Raw genomic sequence first — 23,218 nt, 5'->3', positions numbered from 1 at the left:
GGGGCTCGATCCAAGGATCTCAGGATTGTGACGTTTGCTGAAGGCAGATGCCCAACCAAGTGAGCCACCCAGGCACCCCAAATCAGCTGACTTTAAAATACGGAGATTATCCAGGATTATTCAGGTGGGCCCTATCTAATCATAAGTGTCCTTTATTTAAGATTTTATTTATTTATTCATGAGACACAGAGAGAGAGAGAGAGAGAGAGAGAGAGAGGCAGAGACACAGGCAGAGGGAGAAGCAGGCTCCATGCAGGGAGTCCGACGTGGGACTCAATCCTGGGTCTCCAGGATCAGGCCCTGGGCTGAAAGCGGCGCTAAACCGCTGAGCCACCCGGGCTGCCTCATATGGAAGAGGGAAGCAGAAATTCAAAAGGAAATATGATGACAGAAGTAGAGGTTGGAATGACTCGGTGTGAGGACTCACTCTGCCGTTGCTGACTTTTGACGATGCAAGGGGCCATGAGCCAAGAAACGCAGGTGGCCTCTAGACACTGGAAAAGTAAGGAAACAGATTATCCCCTCCAGGGCCTCTAGAAAGGAACATAGCCCTACTGACAACTTGATTTTAGCCCAATGAGGCCAATTTTGCTCTTTTGATATCTAGAATGATAAGATCATAAATCTGTGTTGTTTAAGCCACCAAGGTTGTAATCATTTGTAACAGCAGCATAGAGAACTAATTCAGCATAAAGAACTAATTCCACAGATGACAGGCAAAAACTGGGGGCCTGGGGGGATTTTGCATCAGTGAGCCCAGCCACGGGAAACTATGGGAAATGTTACAGAAACTGGGGAGGTAAAGCCAAATGTGCCAGGGCTTACAGTAGCTTAATAGCCAGCTCTCTGGCTTACTGGCTTGTTTGTTGGTTAAATTGGATTTGGCCACTCCTTACAATCCAGACCTGTAGAGAGAGGGCAGCATGCAATGTGGGCAAACTTTCCCAAAGTAAAACTTTTACGCTTTTCCTAGTTAATCACCCTCTCATCTTGAGAACTAACGGTCTCCAGAGCCCCCATTATAGTCACTGCTGTGGAATTCTACAGGCTTCCTGACCCTTAAACTATCAGAATTGCTTCTCAGACAGGCTGTCTGAGTGCCTGTCTTCCTCTTAAGAATTCTCAGAAACTCAGTCTATTTTGCTTCCATCCCAGAGCTGAGAAGAAAAGAAAATACCTCACTTTGTGTAAGTAAAGAGCACAAGATGATCATATTACTAATGATAACAATTGGTATCATTTGAGTTTCCTAAGCACATTTCACAAAACTTGATAAACCTCATTTCCTTTAGTCATTATGATCCTATAAAGTGCATACTATTGGTTTTTTGTGTGTGTGCATACTATTATCTTCATCTTACAGAAAAAAAGAAGTAAAATCCAGAGTGATTAAGGAAACTGCCCCAAACTAGAGAGCTAGCAAGTGGTAACCCAGCTCAATCTTACTCCAAAGTGCATGCACTTTTTCCCATGGCCTCAAGTACCACACTACTTCCCATGGCCTCAAGTACCACACTACTTCTCCAGAATTAGCTGCATATTGGGAAGCTCCAGCTTTCTGTAGCTTTCCCAATACCAGGGCAGAGATTTTAACTGACAATCATTTCTGATACTAAAATAGCAAACATGGTTCAGAAATCTAACAACATTTCTTCAGCCTTAACTCCTATCCTATATTTATTGGTGCACTAAGTGTCCTTCCTTCCCTTCTTAGGCTCCCAGTCAAATATATCCATCTCTTCCTGGCCTGGCTTCCCATCCCCTCTTCCCTATCCCCTCTCAAACCCCATTTGCCATGACTGATGGAGGGGAGAAGGGGAAAGGAAATAGGGCAGAAGAGGAGAGGGACTGGGCTAGGTTGATGGTGTGGTAAGTGTCCTGAGACCTGTGTGAGAATGGGCAGCACTGATGCCCAGCAGTTCTAGAAGCTGAAGGCTGGGGTTCCTTAGTTCAGAGACAAAACTAGCTCCCAGTTCAAACCATAGCTCAGGCCTCCTCTTCCGTATATGCCTCCACCCCAGTCCTGCTTGGGATGCCCAGATCCATCTTGCCAGAAGTAATGAGATAAGCCATAGGAGAGAACATGAAGAGAAATGAAGAAAAGAGGCAGAGAGATTCAACAGAATGCAGCTCCAGTTCGCTTTCATTTACGGTTTCTTTTTTTTTTTAATTTTTTATTTATTTATGATAGTCACAGAGAGTGAGAGAGAGAGAGAGAGAGAGGCAGAGACACAGGCAGAGAGAGAGGCAGGCTCCATGCACCGGGAGCCCGATGTGGGATTTGATCCCGGGTCTCCAGGATCGCGCCCTCGGCCAAAGGCAGGCGCCAAACCACTGCGCCACCCAGGGATCCCTCATTTACAGTTTCTTGACTGCCTCCCCTGCTTCCTGCAAAGCTCCTTCTCCTGCCATGCTTGCTCTGCTTTGTGCCTTTAAGGATTCCATTCTTGCCGGTCTACATCAGGACTCTTTCCCCCTGGGAAAGATAGGGATCGGTCTAGGTGCCCAGGCCTTCATTCAACAAACATCACTGAGCACCAGCTCTGTGCCAGACAGTGCTCTAGGCAAGGTGATTCAGAGATGAACAAGATGGTTCCCATCCAGCTGAATCTATCAGGAGCAAAGTCGTCGTCGTCGTCGTCTTCTTCTTCTTCTTCTTCTTCTTCTTCTTCTTCTTCTTCTTTTTAAAGGCTTAAGGTTAAAAAAAAAAGACTTAAGGTTTTATTTATTTATTCATGAGACACACACACACACACACACACACACACACACACACACACATACAGAGGCAGAGACATAGGCAGAGGGCGAAGTAGGCTCTCTGCGGGGAGCCTGATGTGGGACTCAAACCCAGGCACCTGGGAGCACAACCTCAGTCAAAAGCAGATGCTCAGACAGCCAGAGTGGCTCAGCAGTTTAGCGCTGCCTTTAGCCCAGGGCCTGATCCTGGGGACCCAGGATCGAGTCCCATATCAGGTTCCCTGCATGGGGCCTGCTTCTCCCAATGCCTGTGTCTCTGCCTCTCATAAATAAATAAATAAATAAATAAATAAATAAATAAATAAACAAACAAACAAATAAATAAATAAATAAATCTAAAAAAAAAAAAAAAAAGGAATCCAAAAAGCCTTTCCAGAGAGTTAATCAGATGCTCAGAGCTACCATGGGGTCTAAGCTTTGAAACAGACTGACATATTTGCTTAAAATCTAAAAGTTCCTTAAGCCTGGCAACTCAGATCCTCCAAGTGCATGCTTGATCTTTAAGGACGCCGGTTATCATGCAAGGAAGATAAAGGTTTCATCTTAGATGCCAACTCTCATCAGTTGGTAGTGGTTGCCTGGAATCCTGGCTTGAGAAGGGCTGTGGAACCCCATCAGGGCTCAAGCAGGAAAAGAGGTTGTGGTAGATGAGAAATGCCCGCCACACATATTCAAGGGATGAGTGATGACAATGTCCTACATATGACTGTATCCCAGCCCTAATGTAGATTCTACTGTATTTTCCATGGTTGTTTCATATCTGTTCATTTCCCAATTTCTCCGTTCTAGAGAAAGCAACATTGTGCAGCGGAAGGAGCACTGGAAGCTGCACAATGCTCTTTCTCTTCTGAAGCATGGAATGGTGGAATGGAATGAGCATGAGGCGTCCAGAAGCAGAGCTGCGCATCCACACTGTTCCACTGGTCCTGCACATGCTACAGTGGATTCTTGTTTTTTACGGTAGCTCTATAAAGTCTGGGCAGGCACCGAATTAGCAAATACTGAACTGTTACTCCCAGAGGAAATACAGGGTTAGATTCCTGTGGGCCTCCAGTCATGATATTTTCATCAACCAATTAATGTATAACTTTATTTTATGTTTGTTTCTGTTTAAAGACAACTTAATATATATTACTGGTTCATTAACACTGACTTCACAGCCAACAGCACTCTAACTCCTGCCTAAACAAAGCTCGTCTAACACATATTTTCTCTATAAGGCACGTCATGGCCTTCTTGTGCTTAGGAACACAGACAGCACTTCAACATTGTAACCAGGGACCATATGAAGTGCTGAAATCACCAACAAACAGCACACAATGTGGACAATGTGATGCTAAATAGACTGCAAAAGGGAAACCTGTTTACGGTATGGGAGCTGAAACAGGCTAAGTGTTACCTCTTCTACTGGGTTAGGAACAGTGCCTGAGACTATTCAATTTTTTTCACCACTCTGCGCGTGTCTGTGAACACTGTGAAAGTACAGGTGGTGCGCAGCCCAGGTGGCTCAGTGGTTTAGCGCCGCCTTTGGCCCAGGGCCTGATCCTAGAGTCCCAGGATGGAGTCCCATGTTGGGCTCCCCACAGGGAGCCTGCTTCTCCCTCTGCCTGTGTCTCTGCCTCTCTCTCTCTCTCTCTGTTTCTCTCATGAATAAGTAAATACAATCTTTGAAAAAAAAAAAAAAAGAAAATACAGGTGGTGTTGTTTTGGGGTCACAACTAAATTTTAGGGAGTAGGCAAATTGGCAAATACAGATTCAGTGAACAGTGAAGGTGGATGGTACTTACCCTCAGTATTGCTACCTCCCTAACCCTGCAGATCAAATGAGACAAGGTGTGTAAAATGCTTCACCTGATTCCAGCTACTTCTTTATCCCAAACATTTGCATTTCACCTTTTGTCCCTTGTCTGCCATGCTCAATCCTGAGAGATATGTAGCTATCCAGAAATATCCAGCTAAATGTACCACCCCTGGAGCATAGACCAAAAACCACTCCCACCAGCTCAAGTAGAAGAGGAGGTAGTTGGAAGTGACACAGAAGGTGCTCTCCAGGGGCTCTAAAGTGCAGGGATCAGCACAGGTGTCCTGGCTGTGGGATGAGCCTGAAACAGGAAGGGAAGATGCTGTGCCATGTCTCACGTGGCTGCATCACCTGCCATCCCTGCCTCTCTCTCTGCCTTCTGCTTCTCTCAGGAGACAGCTTTCCTCTGCTTTCTCTGGCTTCCTTGCACTCTCATAATTTTGGCTCAGGTGCCCTTCTGGCTACTACAGAGCCGACTCCAGCCTGACGTGGCTCACCAGGGCACACCTGTCGTCTCTGTCTAGCACCATCCCCCATCTCCAGTAACAGAGGAGGTGACTGTACCTCTGGCTCCAGGTCTGGCCAGGGACCCTTCCTCCTGAGAATGTGATGCTGTCTTAGTCATCTTCTATCACTTCCATCATTACTTTGTGTATCTTTTTGCTGCCTCGTGGTTTTTGTTTGCTCACGGCTGGTGTTTATTCACGGCTTGTGCTTACTCATGAAGTCTGACTACTGCCTCTCTGTGTGTCTGTCAGCTTCTGCTTTCATGGAGTGTCTCTTCTTGTTTCTCCAGTTCTGATTCCTGAAAGAGAAAATCATTGGCACAGTTAATTGCCATTTGCTTGGGCAAAACTTTCGTGCCAGGAAACTCTGTAGGCTAATGTCCAGCCCACTGATCAGCTGCTTGCGGGTAAGCACCTACCATCGTCCAACAAGCTGTGAGCAAGGTTGTAGGAGTAGGAAGGGTGCGTGTGGTATGGAACGCGGTCACCTACCTTTAAGGATTTATATCAAGCTGGTTATCCACATGTCTGTCTTTTTCAAACACCCCAAGTCCAGTCTGTGAAGAACTCCTATTAAAAAAAAAAAAAAAGAATTCCTATTAACTCTCTCAAAATGTATGTATGTATTTTTAAAGATTTATTTATTTTAGGGGGAGGGGGCAGAGGGAGGGAGAGTCTCAAGCAGACTCTGCACTGAGCATGGAGCCTGACATGGGGCTCAATCTCACCACCCTGAGATCATGACTTGGGCTGAAATTACGAGTTGGACGCTTAACCAACGGTGTCACCCAGGTGCCCCTCAAAATGTATTTAGAATGTAGTCACTTCTCACTATTCCCACTGCTACCACTCTGCTCCAAGCCACACCGTCTCTCGCTTGCATTGCTAGAGTACCCTGCTATGAGGTGACCTGTTTCTACATGTGGTCTATGCCTCACATAGCAGCCAGAGTGATTCATTGAACACCTAAACCAAGACGTGTCATTCCTTTGCTTCATATACTGCAGTGGCCTCCCTTTTCACGTCGAGCAAGACCCAAAGACCTGGCCCCCTTTATACTCTGACTTCATCTTTACCACTTCCCCCCTTGCTCACCCTGCTCTAGTCACGCTGGCTGCCTTGCTTTTCCTCAGATAGTCCAGGCATGCTCCCACCACAGGGCCTTTGCTCTAGGTGCCCCAACTGTCTGAAGCACACCTCTACCAGACACTGGCTTCACTGACTCCTTTAGATCTTTTTTTTTTTTTCCTTTAGATGTTTACTCAAATCTCACCTTCTCCACAAGCCCTGACCAACATATTCAATACTACACACATAGTATATCAAATGCTGTACTGTTAGTACTATAGCATTAAATGCTCTAGTTCCCCACATGTCCATTCCCTCTTATCCTGCAGGACTTTTTGTTCCTGTACTTATTACTTTCTAACATACTATCTAAATGACGCTTATTATTTATTGTGTGTCTCCCCTGGCTAGAACGTAAGTTCCACAAAGATAGAGATCTTTGTCTGTTTTGTTCCCTGATGTATACTGAGGATTTAGAACAGTACCTGGCCCAAGCACTCCATAAATATTTGCTGAATTGAATTGAATTCCTCGGTAGGGAGCTATGCACACGGTGGGTACATTAAGGTTTCCCTACACAATAGAAAATATCTCTTTCAGGGAAATTAATTAACACTAAGTGCACATATGAGAAAAGAGGAAGTCTCAGATTAATAACCTGAGCTCCCATTTAAGAGGCTAGAAGGAGGGCAGCCTGGGTGGCTCAGCGGTGTAGCATCGCCTTCAGCCGGGGGCGTGATCCTGGAGACCCGGGATCGAGTCCTAATCAGGCTCCCCACACGGGGCCTGCATCTCCCTCTGCCTGTGTCTCTACCTCTCTCTCTCTCTCTCTCTGTATCTCTAATAAATAAATAAAATCTAAAAAAAAAAAAAAAAAAGAAGCTAGAAGGAGAGAAAAATAAACTCAAATCAAAAGAAAGGAACTAACAAATAGCAGAAATCAATGATTTTTATTTATTTTTATTTTTGTAAAAAGTTTTTATCCGAATTACAGTTAGTTAACATACAGTGTAATATTAGTTTCAAGTGTATAATATAGTGATTCAACATGTCCATACATCATCCAGTGCTCATCACAAGTGCCCTTCTTAATAATCCCCATCACCTATTTCACCCATCCCCCCTACCCACCTTCTCTCTGGTGACCATGAGTTTGCTGTCTATAGTTAAGAGTCTGTTTCTTGGTTTGCCTCTTTCTCTCTTTCTCTTTTTTTTTCTTTGCTCATTTGTTTTGTTTCTTAAATTCCATAGATGAGTGAAATCATATGGTTTTTATCTTTCTCTGACTTATGCTTAATAATCTTTAGCTCCATCCATGTCATTGCAAATGGCAAGAGAAATCAATGACTTTTTAAAAAATACTATGGCAACTCTATACACATAAATTTGACAACTTAGATGAAATGTAGTAATTCATTGAAAAACACAAACTAACACAACACACCCAATATGAAATAGATCATTTGAATAGCACTATAATAATTTTTTTTAAGATTTATTTATGTATTTGAGAGAGAGAGCACGAGTAGGAGGTGCAGAGGGAGAGGGAAAGAGAATCTTAAACAGACTCCACGCTGAGCAGGGAGCCCAATACAGGGCTCTATCCCAGGACTCTGAGATCATGACCTAAGCCAAAATTAAGAATTAGATGCTTAGCTGACTGTGCCACCCAGGCACCTTAGCACTATACCTATTAAGGAAAATCATAACTATCAGGATGGCTAAAATAAAAAGCTAACACCAAGTGCTGGTGAGGATGCCGAGAAATCAGATCATTCTTACATTGTAGGTAGCACTGTAAAATGGTACAGCCATTCTGGAAAACAGTTTGGTAGTTTTATAAAGCACTAAACAGCCAACCACCATACAACCCAGCAATTGCACTCTCGGGTGTTTATTCCAGATAAATGGAGACTTCTGTTCACATAAAAATCTATCCATGAATGTTTATAGTAGCTTTATTTATAATAGCCAAAAACTGGAAACAACCCAGATGTACTTCAGGGGACGAATGGTTAAACAAATTGGGTATGTCCATTCCATGTAATACTCAACAATAAAAAAAGAACACATTATTGATATATGCTAAATTTGGCATGCTGAGTGAAATTATACTGAGTGAATAATCATTAACTTTTCTAAGTTAAAAAAAGTATTATGCAAAGTGGAAAAAAAGCCAAGAAAGTACATACTGTGTGATTCTACTTATGAGCATTCTTGAAACAAGAAAATTATAGAAATAAATGAAGAACAAATTAATAGATGCCAGAGATAACAGCCCCAGTAGAGGAGAGGAGAATGGAACAGAGTTGCCTTATAAAAGGGCAACATGAGGATTCTTGTGGTGATGGAATGTTCTGTATCAATATCAATATCCTGGTTATAGGGCATCTGAGTGGCTCAGTTGGTTAAGTGTCTGACTCTTGGTTTCAGCTTAGGTTATGATCTCAAGGTCGTGAGATGGAGCCTCATACTGGGCTCCATGCTGAGTGTGGAGCCTGCTTAAGATTCTCTCCCTCTCCCTCTATCCCTACCTGTGCCCCATTCCCTCTCAAAAAAAAAAAAAAAATCCTAGATCTAGTACTGTACTACAGTTTTGTATGATGTTACCAGTAGAGGAAACTGGGTATATTAGTTAGGGCTCTTCAGAGAAACAGAACTAATAGGATTATAGATATAGATGTTGATGTAGATAGACATAGATTTGTAAGAGGAGATTTATTATAGGAATTGGTTCACATGATTACAGAGAAAGTCCCATGAGTGTGTATATTTATTTATATAATCCTGTACATCAGATATAGAAAACATTTAGAAGAAAAGATACCAAAATAACAGTAGTCATCTCCAGGTAGTAGAATTATGAGCATTCTTTTTCTTTTTTTTTTTTTAGCTTATGGGCATTTTCTCATTTTTGTATAGTGAACTCTTATTACACGTGCAATTTTCAAAGAACATATTTTAAAGACATTATTTAGACTAACCTTTAATCTGTTGCCTAAAAAACCTGTAACCAATCTCCAAATAATTAGTCATTTCAGTCTTTCATATTATAGAAATGAATATTTCCCAAACTAGTCCAGGTAGCTCGAATTATTAGAAATGAGAGCTGTTGAAAGCAAAGGTCTGTACAGCCTGTGCCTTCAGAGAATATAAAGACATGGATTTGGTCCTAAAACAGGTCATTTAACTTGGCTCATTCATGGGGGAAAATGGGAAACGTACACCTCCCAATGGCTCACAAGAGCCACGTGCTACTCAAACATTGTCCACAGAGACACAAACACGTGAAAGCAAACAGGTGACACAAATCCATCTCTGCTCTGCACCCCTTCTCACACTGGACAATTCTCCATTGCCTCAAGTGGTCAGCAGGGAACATAAATAGATTTTAAAATATTTAGTCGTTATAATCAATATCCAGAAATGAAAGTGTAAAAAACAGTCCATTCATAACCAAGACCCCAAGTCCCCACTAAATATTTTAACGTATACCTAACAAAAATTATAAAGAAAATCCCAAAACCTTAATGACACAGTAAAAGAAAATCGGACTAGATGGAGAGTTAACCTTGCTCAAAATTGGAAAGACCAAACAAATGGTAAGGTAACACTTCCTGTTCACACATTTAATGCAATGCTAATTAATGGAGCATTAAGAGTTTCATAAATATAAAATACAAAACAATTGGGATGCTTGAGTGGCTCAGCGGTTGAACGTCTGTCTGCCTTTGGCTCAGGGCATGATCCCGGGATCTGGGATGGAGTCCTGCATCAGGCTCCTGGAAGGAAGCCTGCTTCTCCCTCTGCCTGTGTCTCTACCTCTCTCTGTGTGTCTCTCATGAATAAATAAATAAAATCTTAAAAAAATTTTTTTTTAAAAATACAAAACAATTGTAAAATGCAACCAAAAAAAAGCATACAAAAATGTTAGTGTTCTGGGAGGGAAAAAGATAATGTTGCAGAACTTCCCTTTTCTGGATTTAAAAACATTGTAATGTCATAGAACAGCAATGATCACAACTATTGGGCAGTTCAACTTCCAAATGCAGGATCTGTTCTGAGTCTGCATGGTGAAGGAAAACATGGGGGAAGAGGCCTGGTCTGATGACCATGATGGGTGTCTTGGGAGGATTTGTTTCTGAGACAAGGTAGCTCAAGTAAAAGGAGGCCTATTTTAAGACTATAATAAGTAATTTCACCTCACTGAGGATGGAAACAAAATAGTACGACTCATTGCACGAAAACTATGAACCAAGACAACTCTCTCCGTATCTTTTTTTTTTTACATTTAAAAAATTTTAAATTCAATTTGCCAACATATAGTATATCTCTCTCCATATCTCAAGAACCCTTACTAGTGTATCCACAATCTCCCAGCTCTGAGCACTGGCTGAATGACACCACCTCCTACCTACCTTTGCAGTTCCCTGGAGAATGTTCATGTCACCTCTTCACTTATGTTCTCCCAGTCTTAGAGTTGGTAGCTGTTTGCTGAAATATAAATCTCTGGTTTTCCTAGCTTCCTCTTTTTTTTTTTTTAAAGACTTTATTTATTCATGAGAGAGACAGAGAGAGCGATGCAGAGACACAGGCAGAGGGAGAAGCAGGCTCCATGCAGGGAACCCGACGTGGGACTCTATCTTGGGTCTCCAAGATCACGTCCTGGGCTGAAGGCGGCGCTAAACCGCTGAGCCACCCAGGCTGCCCTAGCTTCCTCTTTTTTACACTTTTCCAGCTTTCCAACAAATTGCCTGAATTAAATCCTTCTGTTTAACATGTCCATAGCAGTTTTTGTTTTCCCGATTGGACCCTGATTGCTACATGGCCAGCTCCAGGGATGAGCTTTGTGTGTTTTGTGATTTTTTTGAACCAGAGTGCACAGATCACAGGCTGTTTCTCTTGTGGGCAGAATCCATTTCTGGTCTAAAAAACCATGTCCAGCTGAGTGAAGGAAGTCAGTCGGAGAAGGACAAACATTATATGTTCTCATTCCTTTGGGGAATATAAATAATAGTGAAAGGGAATATAAGGGAAGGGAGAAGAAATGTGTGGGAAATACCAGAAAGGGAGACAGAACGTAAAGACTGCTAACTCTGGGAAACGAACTAGGGGTGGTGGAAGGGGAGGAGGGCAGGGGGTGGGAGTGAATGGGTGACGGGCACTGGGGGTTATTCTGTATGTTAGTAAATCGAACACCAATAAAAAATAAATTAAAAAAAAAAAAAACCATGTCCAGGGCATGGCTATTTTGAGCAGATGGTCTGTCACTCCAAACATTCTGATGCAGCTGAGAATAGGACAGACCAGAAGCTGGTAGAGCTGAAAGTGGGTGGGTAGTACGGAGGTGAGGAGGGTTGATAATTGAGGCAGGACTACAAAGAGATTTGAGCTGTAGCCCGAACACGGAAAGAGCAAAATCTGGTATCAGAGATCTAGAAAGAAATCAGTGACTGGTAAGTCACTGTGGTAACCAACTGGGTCAAACACCAAAGGCAGATATAGCTGCAATCACAGGTAGTAGGTTCTAGGAATAGGACTGAGATAGACCAGGACAAGAGAAGTGGACATCTCAGAAATGTCAGGGGCAGCTATGCAGAGATGTACGTACACAGAGGGCTGGATGGTGTCAAGCAGAGTCACATAAAAGGACTTAAGAAGAATAAGAATTGCCATTTCTAAGTTTGCCCCCAGTGTGACATACTCCCTATCCACCCCTTCTTCATATTTTCCTAATAAGTGCCTTCTATTTCATGATTGATATTTTTGTGTTCTTCACTTTGTTCAAAGAGTTTCTCTAGTTTTAAGCAATGAGGTTGATTTTAATGTAACATATATTACATTTATAGATAAATAACAAGAATACAATGAAATGGTAATCCAACCATCCAAGGTTAACCCTCCAGACTTGCTAATGTCTCCATATGCATATACCTATACCTATAGTCATATGCACATATTTTAGAGGTAAGAATCTTATAGTATTAGATTTTTTTTTAAAGTAGACCAATTGTGGGTAGTACAGTCAGTTAAGTGTCCAACTCTTGGTTTCAGTTCAGGTTGTGATCTTGGGGTCCCGGGGTTGTGGGATCAGCCCATGTTGGTCTCCATGATCAGCAAGGAGTCCACTTGGGAATCTCTCTCCTACCCTTCACTATCCCCCTTGCTCAAATAATAAATAAATAAATCCTTTTTAAAAAAAGAAGAATTAGAAACTGCAGAAATAAATTCAAATCTACACAATAATGTATAAAAAATGTGTTGAAACAAACAATAAATAAATGAATACCTTTTTAAAAAAAGCTGAGTGAAGTAAGCCAGTCGGAGAAGGACAAACATTATATGTTCTCATTCATTTGGGGAATATAAATAATAGTGAAAGGGAATATAAGGGAAGGGGGAAGAAATGTGTGGGAAATATCAGAAAGGGAGACAGAACGTAAAGACTGCTAACTCTGGGAAACGAACTAGGGGTGGTGGAAGGGGAGGAGGGCGGGGGGTGGGAGTGAATGGGTGACGGGCACTGGGGGTTATTCTGTATGTTAGTAAATTGAACACCAATAAAAAATAAATTAAAAAAAAAAAAAAGATTAATGGCCCAATGTAGAAAATATTTTCAGCACCTTGAAAGACTGAGCACATTATTCAATGTCTGAATCTATATATCTGGTACAAATCAGTCTAATTCATTTAATTAAAAAATACTTAAAACTAAAAAAAAAAAATTATTTATTCATGAGAGATACAGAGAGAGAAAGAGAGAGAGAGGCAGAAATACAGGCAGAGGGAGAAGCAGGCTCCATGCAGGGAGCCCAATGCGAGACTCAAGACTCGATTGGATCTCCAGGATCACACCCTAGGCCAAAGGTGGTGCTAAACCACTGAGTCACCCAGGGATCCCCAAATGAATACCTTTTAAGCCACAGAGGAGAAACTAGATATCATTTAAAAGACTATACATATATGATCCCATGTATACTCTTTGCCATAACAGATTTGGAGGAGTTAAATAAACTGAAATAGATTTTCATTTGAAGATAAAAATTTCAAAAATTTATCATAAAACATAGAAGACAATCCAATAATATTCCTTTCGTAAAAGAAAAACAAGGTATCAATGTTGGAATATTGAGGCACTTAAAGAAATCATTACTGCCAGTGTGGTTTTTATGCTATAAAAAACAAAGCCAACTATTAACTAAAAAGTGAATTCAAGAGAAAGAGCAATGAAATGAGAAACCACTGAAAAGAAATGTCAAGGGATCCCTGGGTGGTGCAGCGGTTTGGCGCCTGCCTTTGGCCCAGGGCGTGATCCTGGAGACCCGGGATCAAATCCCACGTCAGGCTCCCGGTGCATGGAGCCTGCTTCTCCCTCTGTCTATGTCTCTGCCTCTCTCTCTCTCTCTCTCTCTGTGACTATCATAAATAAAAAAATAAATTAATTTTTAAAAAAAGGAAACTGAATTTAAAACAATGATGAGGTGACAATTCATCCTACTATGAAAAGTACAAGTGAGAAAAATCCACAGTTAGCATAATAATGAGGAAACAGGCATTCGAACACTGCTTATAGCACTGCAAATTAAGAAAATCTTCCTAAAGAGCAACATGGGAATATATCTGTTACTCCCACTTTGGGGTAAAAAAAAAGATTTTTTTTTAACTTTTTTTTTTTTTTTTTTTACGTTTTTAAAAATTTATTCATGAGAGAGAGAGAGAGCTAGTGAGAGTAGGAACAGGGGGGAGGACAGAGGGTCAGAGGGAGAAGCAGACTCCTTGCTGAGGAGGGAGCCTATATGGGATGCAGGGCTCCATCCCAGGGCCCTGGAATCATGACCTGAGCAGAAGGCAGACATTTAATTTAACCAACTGAGCCACCCAGGTGCCCGTTAAAAACTATTTTTTAAATATGCACTATTTATTATTGTGAAAAACTGGATATAAGTCAAATGTTCCAAATAGAGGGAATAAGTCATTATGAAAACATTGATATACTAATATGGAAGAATATTGAATTGCTAATAAAAATAATAAATCTATGAACAATGGAAAACAAAAAAACAGAATTTTAGAAAAAACTGAATTAATGGAAAAGAAAAAACAGAAATTAAAAGGCTATGAAAACAACTTAAGACTATGTAAACATTATGTCTATACAATAAAGATTTTTTTAACAGATTTTATTTATTTATTCATGAGAGACACACACAGAGAGAGAGAGAGGCAGAGACACAGGCAGAGGGAGAAGCAGGCTCCACGCAGGGAGCCCGACATGGGACTCGATCCCAGGACCCCAGGATCATGCCCTGAGCCGAAGGCAGACGCTCAACCACTGAGCCACCCAGGTGCCCCACAATAAAGACTTTTTTTAAGAAGCAGGAAGAATCTCATAAATGGTGAATATTTTATGATAAAAGCATTCTTTGTACTTTTTGTTGATCTGTTTAGAAATTTTTTTGCTGGATCAACATAAAGTCATAAAATATGCAGTTTTTGATGAATTTTTCCAGATAATCAACTATGAAATTTGACAGGTGATAGATATAGCTCACAATTCTCTATCCTAACTCCAACCCATTCCCATTCCAGAACTCCTCGGAATATCTGAAATCTAAAGCAGAAACTCATCATTTAGTCATTGTAGTGGATTCTGTGGTAGCCTGCCTCCCTAGACCTCCCATTCAAGAGTGAGGAACTCATCCCCACTGCCCCCCAACCCCTCGCTGCAGGGGAGTTGGCTGACAACTCTCAGAAGAGCATCTCTTCAAGAATTGCCCTCCCTCAACTGAAGATAGCTGCCTTATCCAATGTTGTGCCCCCTCCTTGCGGGCAGCCTCTTCTATTGTCTGGCCAATGATGGGGGAGAGGGAAGCATAATAAAGACCAGACTCCCTTGTCTCAAAGAAGCACACCTCTGATGGGTCATCTGGGCCCAGAGCTCCCTATGGGAACCTTTGTTGGAACTGCATCACTGTTTACCTCTCCCTCTGTCCAACTTGCCACCAAGAGATACCAAGCCTGAGGCCCAATACAGCACCATTTTTCTGGGAGAACAACCAGCCATTTGATGACAAGCTGACTACACCACAAGGGGCAGTGACTCATTTTGGCGGAAATGGATATGTATTTGGGGCATAGGTTTGCCTTTCCTGCCCTCAGTCCTCAGCCTGTGGCACCATCTGAGGGCATGCAGAGTGTTTGATCCACCAACATGGAATCCTATGTAATATTTTTATTGGATCGAGGAACCCATTTCATTTCACAACAGAGTAGCTGCAACAGTGGCCCATGACCATGGGATCCACTCTTCCTACTTTTCACACCATGCTACACAGAAGCTGTCAGCCTGACAGTGACGAAATGGCCTTTTGAAGGTGCAACTGAGCTACCACTCTGAAGGTGAAACCTTTCAAGAATGGAGTGACATCTTCCGAGATGTTGATGCAAATCAATAATTATCATATGAGCCTATGTTCTCAGTAGGCATAATACATGGTTCTGGAATCGAAGGGGAGGAAGTAGGAGTGGCTTTGAGCCCTGCTTATCATCCCTCACAGTGACCCACTTGTGGTATATATGCTTCTTGTCCCAGTACCTCTAAACTCTGTGGGTTTAGAGGTCCTGATGATTGACTAAGAAACACTTTGCCAATTGTGATGGTAAATGGAGCTGAGAGTGAAGGAAACAAAAATGGGTTATAGAGTAGGGAGTTAAATATCAGTTGCAACCTTCAGGCCAGGAGCAGTATGGGGGTACTGGTAACTGTAGTTTACCCTACTAACCTTCTTCTTGTAAGTTTCCCCAGCAAAAGAGACCGCCTGGGGTACCCCAGGAGTTCTCAGACCTTATTATACAAACTGAGTGAATCCAGTGCAAAAGGTTTGCTGTAATGGATGCTATGGTGTACCACTTAGATCCTCCTTTCTGGATCAAGGCAATCATTCCCTCAGCTACTAGGAATACTGGCTGCTGATGGCTCTCAGATGAGTGTCTCTTCTGATATTGTCCTCACCCAGAGAGTCACTTTGCCCACATCTCCTGACTGATTCATACCCAGATATAAATGCTCAGCCCACTTCACTCCAAGGCAGGACAGAGTTCCCTATAGGACTGGCTGAGAGGCCTTCATGGTGACTACACTGCCATTCAATCCCTCCTTCACCCAGTCCTATTTCCTTCACTCCTCTACTGATGTTGAATCCCTGGGTGCTCACTAGTAGACTTCCTGCATGCAAATCTCCAACTCAGAGTTTCCGGGGGACTCAGTATGCAACATTTATATCAGTTTAAAAAAAAATAGAAAAATACCATCTAACACACAGGCTTTGTGTGGCTATCATATATAGAGACATTAAGAATCCCTGGATGATCTACATTTGGAAAGCCATTGAGCTTACCAACAACACTGACTCTATTTCTTCTCCTTTTAGAGACTTTGTTTTCTTGGACTCTGTTGCAGGTGTCAAATACTAGAAACATCCAGGAAGCCTTCTGGTTCAGCTTCTGTCTCATGGTCATTTCTTTCCTTCTTCAGCTCTTTGGTTGTGCCAGGCTCTGAGCTTTTCTATCCCATCTTTCCAGAAAGCTACTAGTACCACTAGCTGTCTCCCTCCACTTGTCTCCCTCCACCCACAGTCAAATAAGTTCCAGATGCTGAGGGAGTTGTGGGAAGTGTCACCAGGAGGAGGGGAGCTTAAATTCCTTTGGTTACCAATCACCATCTTGTTTCTGTTTCTTTCATTTGCCCCCATTGACTTTCTTTCATGATCAGAGAGTTAAGTCATTTCCTTACTCCACTGCTTCTTCAAGTTCCTCTGCCCTCTGGGATTTCAACACCCTTTTATAGTAAATCTCTGCATTACACTTTTAAATTTTATTATTATTATCATTACATTATTATACTTTAAAATTTTTGAATGACAAAGCTATAAATGAGAACTAAAAAAGAAAAAAGAAAAAAAAAGAGAACTAAGCTCTTTCCTTCCTTCTAACTTTCCTTCCTTCCTTCCATAAATTTCTTGTGTATCTACTCTGAGTCATCTCTTAAGTGAAGCTGGACTATACCTACCCTTACTTAAGGTTATTAAATGTGATATTAGGGACACAATCATTCCTTCTTGCAAATTCCCTAGGGGCCAAAGTTGGCAGCAGATTGCTGGTCTGGCTGAGTCTTGCAGCACATCCCACTGGAACAACAACCCAGGGCGCGTGCCCTTGGATGGAGAGCATATTAACAGCATTCTCTTTGTGTAGGAAGGCCTCCAAGTTTTGTAAAGGCCCACTATATTTAGCGTAGTAAAGTGAAATATCCCTGACCAGTAGATTTCTATCAACTAGCCAGTCTTCAAAGGGCAACGGGACCAGGAGGCTGGAAACCACAACCCAGCCCCCTCTGCAGTGGCTCCTTTAAGACATCAAGAGCTCTTGGGCACTTCTAAATCAAGAGCCACATAAAATTGGACCTTCTCCATCCTCACATTGTTGTTGACCTTAGTTCTCAAGCCTGGACACACTTAATCTTTCTACAACCTCCAGATTTCTGACCTCAGAATTCATTCTCCCATATATAGCCTTGCCTCTCCCTCAGGGCAGAGTTTGGGGTCAGCTGAGGGAACTACTGCTCCTCTTTAGCACATTATCTCAAAGTACAGTCTTTTCAACCGGAGAAATATGTAGAGGAGGTAGACAAAGACTGTGACTTTTTTATAAAGTTTTTGTTTATTTATTCATGAGAGACACTGAGAGGCAGAGACTTGGGCAGGAGAAGGAGGCTCCCCACAGGAAGCCTGATACGGGACTGGATCAATCCCTGGACCTCAGGATCATGCCCTGAGCCAAAGGCAGACTCTCAACCACTGAGCCACCCAAGCGCCCCCCACTGCGACTTTTTAAATATGATTACTCCTCCAGTTTCAAAACACTTCTTGTTTCTTGCTCATCTTTTGTGCTTGACCATAGGCATCATTTCTCTGACTTTAACTTCCAACTTTTATTTTGCTCCTAAATCAGGACTCAGGCTCCCTCACACTGGGACAAATTAAAGAAGGCTGAAAGAAGTAAGATAAATTGAACCAAAGAACCCTGGAATACTCTGAAATTGGAAGCATCAGGTGCCCCTGAAGATGGGAATGTGGGGTAGAAAGAAAAGATTACCTAAACGTCTTTACAATGACCAGTTAAGTATCTAGTTCTTCTTCCCAACAGCACAGCCAAGTGACTACCTTTCCACCATCCTAAAAGAGGCCAGGCAGTTTATTCTTTTGAGAGCCTGGGTCAAAGGCTCTAGGCTGGCACACCAGGCACAGTGGAAGACTGGGGTGGGGGTGGTTAAATGAAAATCTCTAGAAAGAATGATGAATTCCCCTCACCCCACTCTCCAGCCCCTTTCCCCTGATAAGCTCCCAGAAAGCTAGAAACTAGGTTAACAAATTCCCATGCAAAAAAAATTTTCTGACTGACAGCCTAGCCTAAGAGAAAAGATCTTCACATGATATTTGGAGGTCCCTCCCCACAAAAAAGGAATGGGAAACTACTATGAAAGCTCAACAGCGAACATGATCTGCCCATTCACAGGAGGAAGTTTTGCTCTTTAATATGAACAGACAGGCATTCATGAGAAGTCATTAATGTGAAATAAAAACAAAAAGAGTATCAGAGGGAGACAACAAGAGAGGAAATAAAAGAAAACCTCAAACACTATAATTAATGCCCTTAGAGAAGTGAGAGAAAATACTGCATCCACAGAGCAAGGATAAGATGTCATTTAAAAACAAAGCAGGGCGGGCAGCCCAGGTGGCTCAGTGGTTTAGCACAGCCTTTGGCCCAGGGCATGATCTTGGGGACCCCTGATCGAGTCCCACGTCTGGCTCCCTACATGGAGCCTGCTTCTCCCTCTGCCTGTGTCTCTGCCTCTCTCTCTCACTTTGTGTCTCTCATGAATAAATAAATAAAATCTTTTTTTAAAAAATAAATAAATAAAAACAAAGCAAAACAAAACCAGGACTGGAGGGAAAGGACAGTCAGAGAATAGGATAGAACTTTAAATAATAACAATGGTAGAAATTTAAAAATTCAGTACAAGAGTTAGAAGACAAAGTTAAGAAAATCTCCCAAGAAAAAAGTATAGGAAAGATATGAAGAATATTACATTAGTTCAAGTGAACCAACAACTGAATCAAGAGTTCTAGAAAGAATAAGCAGAGAAAATGAAGGGAAGGGGATGACGAAAATAAGACTATACGTTAAAAAAAAAAAAAGAATATATGTAATAATTTCTCAAAACTGAAGGAAATGTGTTTTCAGGTTGAAAGAGCCCATTGTGTTGAATTCATTCCACACAGTGGATGAAAAGAGACCCTGTTCCAAAATGTATCAACATGAAATTTCAGAACATTAGGAAGAAAGGGAAGATCTCAAACCTTCCAGAGAGGAGGAAAAAAAAAAAAAAAAACCATGGAAGATGTTAGTGGTTCAACAACAAGGTAGAAAGCTAAACAGCAAGGAAGCAATGCCTTTAAAATTTCGAGTGAAAATAATTTTCAACCTGTAATCCTATACCCAGACTCTCATTCAAGAGTACTGCTAAAACAGAGGCATTTTCAGACATGCAAGTTCTCAAAAAAATTTACCTTTCATGAATTTTTTCTCAGGAAGCTATTGCAGGATGAGCTCCACCAAACCAAGTACATAAAACCAAAAGGTAAATATGAGATCTTGCAAACAAGGAATCCAACAAAAGAGAAGAAATTCCTAAAGTGATGTAAAAGGGAAATCTTGGGATGACAGTTGGACAGCTGACCTAGAGAGCAATAGGGTCAGACCTATGCTGGATGATGGAAAGTTCCAGAAGATATATTTGGGAGGAGGAAACAAAAAAAACCATAAAATTGATGAAGTGAAAGATTTATAATTCTGTTAGAGGGCTTGGGTGGAAATTAGTAATTGCTGTATGTAACTGAAGCTTAAAAAAGACAACTAGTAATCTAAGGGAAAACAAAATTATTGTATAAGGTACAAAGTGAACAGCTCACCTATGAACAGTATTTCCATAGGCATAATAATGCAAACACTGAAAATGAGTTTAACCAAAATTGTGATATAATCATAATGGGAGGATGGTTGTAGGTGAAGGGTGTGTATTATAGATAGTGGTATAAGAAAACAAAATCCTACTCTCTGTAATAGGAACTCAGGAGATAATATTTAAACTGAAAAGTCAAGGGGGAAAAACAGAATAAGCACTACAAGAAATAGCTAAAAGGTATGAGTATAGTTGGCTCTGTAGAGCATAGGTGAGGAGGAGTGAGCAAAGGGACTGCCATTTTGTTTTGCTGCTGTTATTAAAAGCTTTGTATTTGATCTTTTTATACTACATGCTTGTATATTTTGATTTTTAAAAAGACTAAGGAAAAAGAGTGAGGAAATACAAACAGAAAATTAGAGTAGAAAAAAACAGATGAAGTCAGAAGTAATATTAGATCTAGTACACATCATTGCTAAAGATAGGCTGAAAATTTGGTTCTGGGCTTTTTAGCAGACAGCACAAAGTGGGAAATGTAATCATTTATACAGTTTCACCATGTCCAAGAGATAAAAAACAAACTACTTACTCAGGAGCAATACATCTATTCCTGGTACTGAGATCTGAGACACACTTTTCCTATCTGTCCGCCTAAAGGGGTTATCATGTGACATAGTGAACCACATCCTCATCAACTTGCCTCCAATAAATGCAACAATAATTTTCATTGAGCTATTTCTTATGATGCTTCTTGACATAGGTTAATGACAAAATGCCAGTGCAGACTCCAGTAAACACAATTCTGTGAAGAGATAAAAATCTGTTCACTTCAGAGAGGTAGTGAAACATAGTGGCTCGTGTGTGGACCTGAGTTCCAAATCTGTCTCTTAAGAAAGTTACTTAACTACTCTGCACTCAGTTCTCTCTACTATAAAATAGGTCTAAATATGATTATTTTGTAGGATTCTGTAAGGATTAAATAAGTTTATGCTTATGAAACTCTTAAAGCAATGCCTGGCATGTTATAAGCCCTCAAAGAAAAAGATAGTTTTTATTCAAAGAAATGTTTTTTTTAAAAATGCATCGAGTGAGGATCCCTGGGTGGCTCAGCGGTTTGGCGCCTGCCTTTGGCCCAGGGTGCAATCCTGTAGTCCCGGGATCGAGTCCCGTGTCGGGCTCCCGGCATGGAGCCTGCCTCTCCCTCTGCCTATGACTCTGCCTCTCTCTCTCTTTCTATGTATATCATAAATAAATAAAATCTTTTTTAAAAAATGCATCGAGTGTGATAAGACTATACTAAGCAAAACACCATGATATTGGTGAAGGGATAGATATGCTGGTTAATGGAATAGTATACAGAAATAGATCCCCACAAGTAGAGCCAACTGATTTTTGACAAATGCGCAAAACATTCAATAGAGGAAATAGTCAAAAAAATGAACTTTAATGTAAACTTCACACCTTATACAAAAATTAACTCAAAAATGGATCATAGATTTAAATGTAATATGTCAAACTCTAAAACTTTAGATAAAAACAAAGGAGAAAATCTGCAGAACCTAAGGCGAGATGAAGATTTCTTAGATACTCAAAGCATACTCAGTTAGAGAAAATGTGATAAATTGGACTTCACCAAACTTAAAAATGTTTGCTCTGCCCTATTAAGAGCAAACCTGTTAGGGCACTTGGGTGGCAGAGTAGGTTAAACAATCGAATGAATCTTGGTTTCTCAGGATCATGAGATCAGGACTCACCTCAGACTTTGTGCTCAATGCAGAGTCTGCTTGGAGTTTCTTTCTCCCTCTTTGTCTGCACCTCCTCACACTCCCCCCCACACCACAATCTCACTCTCTCAAATAAATAAATAAATAAATAAATCTTTAAACGGAATAAAAGAGCAAACCTCTTAAAAAGACCCTGTTAAGAGGATGAAAAGACATGACACAGACTGGGAGAAAGTAGTTACAAACCAAAACGAGTTGCAGAAGGTAGTACAAATCAAACATCTGTAAAGGACCATAAAGAACTCTCAAAAAATCAACAGTAAGAAAACAATCCACTTGGAAAATGGGCAAAAGAAATATAAAGACATTTCTGGAAAGACGACATACAGTGGCAAGTAAAAATATATTCAACATCATTAGCCATTAGGGAAATGCAAATTAAAACCATGATGAGATTTCACTATACATCTATAAGAATGGCTAAAATAAACTATAGTAACAAAACCAAATGCTGGCAGGGAAATCGCTCTATCACATATGGCTGGTTGTAATGTATAGTATGGCAATATCTTAAAAAAACTGAACATACTTAAGGCATTACCCAGCAATCAATGCTCACACACAGCTATGCACGCACACACACATGCGCACATACACAAGTGCATATAAAACTGTGAAATCTGAATCTGAATAAAGTTTATTGAGTGCATCAAGGTCAATTTCCTGGACTTGATATTACATTGTTGTATAAGATGGTGCCACTGGGGGAAACTGGGGGAAGAATATACTGTGCTGGCAATTTCCTGTTAATCTATTATTATTTCAAACTAAAGTTAAAAAGGAAAAATAGGGATCCCTGGGTGGCGCAGCGGTTTGGCGCCTGCCTTTGGCCCAGGGCGCGATCCTGGAGACCCGGGATCGAATCCCACGTCGGGCTCCCGGTGCATGGAGCCTGCTTCTCCCTCTGCCTGTGTCTCTGCCTCTCTCTCTCTCACTGTGTGCCTATCATAAATAAATAAATTAATTTAAAAAAAAAAAAAAAAAAGGAAAAATAAATGCTATGAAAAGTGTTAGGTAAATCTTATCAATATGGGAATTAAAGTTATCTTCATTTAGCAAGCTCTTAATATATAAAAGGTTAATTTAAATATTTGAAGGGTTAGTCGAAATTGTAAAAATTCATCTAAGAATAGTGCTTCTATCAAAATACAGTGAAGGGAGAGGTGTGTGAGGAAGGGTGTATGGAGGCAGGGTGTTTCTGTAGGTACTCAGTTTCAAGAAGGCAAGTAGCATATTTCCAAGAGTCCACACAAAGTGACACTTCTTACCATAGCCCTGT

General features: G+C 41.1%; 1 long non-coding RNA gene across 2 annotated transcripts in view; it reads right to left on the bottom strand.

Moving 5' to 3' along the window:
- Window positions 1–267: 267 nt before the first annotated feature.
- Window positions 268–23,218, bottom strand: part of LOC111091601 — a 51,948-nt gene continuing 28,997 nt past the window's right edge. For both annotated transcript variants that reach the window (XR_005375776.1, XR_005375775.1), the window contains 3 exons: window positions 5,560–5,637; window positions 5,126–5,366; window positions 268–2,691 (listed from right to left, as the gene is read on the bottom strand). This is a non-coding gene — a long non-coding RNA (uncharacterized LOC111091601). The remainder of the gene's footprint in view (window positions 2,692–5,125; window positions 5,367–5,559; window positions 5,638–23,218) is intronic.

The sequence above is a fragment of the Canis lupus genome, chromosome 21, assembly GCF_011100685.1.
Source record: "Canis lupus familiaris isolate Mischka breed German Shepherd chromosome 21, alternate assembly UU_Cfam_GSD_1.0, whole genome shotgun sequence".
Lineage (NCBI taxonomy): Eukaryota > Metazoa > Chordata > Mammalia > Carnivora > Canidae > Canis > Canis lupus.
The sequence above is the reverse complement of the archived record's forward strand: the minus strand, read 5'-3'. Positions and strand labels throughout refer to the sequence as shown.